Source organism: Euprymna scolopes, chromosome 25 (assembly GCF_053919585.1).
Source record: "Euprymna scolopes isolate OS-2025 chromosome 25, ASM5391958v1, whole genome shotgun sequence".
Lineage (NCBI taxonomy): Eukaryota > Metazoa > Mollusca > Cephalopoda > Sepiida > Sepiolidae > Euprymna > Euprymna scolopes.
In genome coordinates, this window is record NC_136506.1 from 97,540,134 (window position 1) to 97,541,808 (window position 1,675).

A 1,675-nucleotide genomic window follows, 5' to 3' on the forward strand; every position below is an offset into this window, starting at 1 on the left:
TTTAATACAGACAATATTAGAGTAATAAAGTAACAGGAAGTCACGATATCGCACACAAGGCTTGCTGATCGACTTTTTCATTTTTCCAAGCAGTGCTCAACTCTGAAAATTGATATTTCCTAAAAGGGCGACAATAATTATTTCACTAAATATACGTCACTACAAAATGAAAATTATATCATCAAACGACTGCTTTAAGGTTAGTTATTTCTAAAAATTTTATTCAAATTCATGTGATATGCACGAAGTTATGACATTTTCTTTGGATTGAAGAATTTTCACTGTCCATTGCTTTATTACAGGTCTCTTTAAATGTTGTTTTAGGGGAAAACACAATTTCTTATCTTGCGAACTTTACTTTTTATTATATTTTTCTGTCAGAGAATAAGAAACAAAAATATATCCTTGGTATGGGCCTCATAGAAATGAATTATTTATCGACACATCCACCATTTTTAAGAAATAACTTAAAACAACCTTTTGTTCCCTGAGGAAGTCCATTCTTTGATCTTAAAAGGAGTTATGGCTCTAGCAACATCAACTATGTTCCTCAACAAGGCATCCTTTGAAGTAAATTGCTGCCTCCTACATAAACTCCTCTTTTTAATATTGACCAGAGATATTCAATGGGGTTAAGATCTGGAGAACACGGTGGTCAGGTTATGAGAATTCCAAAGATTAAAAAAAGGATGCAGTCGCAACAAGCAGAATGGGATGGTACATTGTCATGTATAAAAATCATCTGAAAGCGACATGACAATGGTAGGTCAGGTAGTTATGTCGACAAATTATTATCCAAAAAGGTTGTGTACGCATTGCTGGTAAGCTTTACACTATCTGGAGCTCAGAATGGTCCAACAAACTTATCCGTAATAATTCCCAGCCAAAACATAATGCCTCCACCTCCTTGTTGGCGATGAACTCTGTAACAGGTCGGACTTCCGTTCGGGTTTCAAACTTTGGTCCATCTATCCGGACCGTCAAGAGTAGCATGGACCTCATCCCTAAATAGGACCTGTTGGAGATTCATTTCCATATAATTCTGTGTCCAAATCATTCGTTTACCCCTATGTTGTTTGCTGAATGGAGACATTGGAAGAGGTTTTATGTTCCTTGCAATCTCATTCAACACATTGTATCAGGCATGTCTGGATCTTGGAGCGATTCTAGCTTTTGCAAAATCGTAAACATTGGTGCTGTTTGTGTTTCGGTTGATTTCCCTACAAATTTTTCAAATATCATGATCTAAAAGGTTTCTCCTAGTGCCCTTATTTTTCTGGATTTGGTGTTCGGGTTGTTCAAGAATGCAGCCAAGGTTTTTGTATCCCATTCCAGCTCCTCGGCTAAATTTTCGATGGACAATCCTTCTGCGAGTCCAACAACTATCCTTTGCTTTTCGATAAACTTGATTTGCCTGATGTTTTGGCATTGTAAGAGATCTGCAATAAAGCGATGGACAGTAAAATTTCTTTGATAACAAATAAAATGCCATAACTTCGTGAATAAAGCATGAATTTGAATAAAGTTTTGGGAAATAACTAAGCTTAATGCAACAATTTGATGGTACAATTTTCATTTTTTTGTGACGTATATTTAGGGAAATATTGACATTTTACTAATCTGCAATAAAGCGATTGACACAGTTTATATAAAAGTAACCTTGTCTGCATATCCA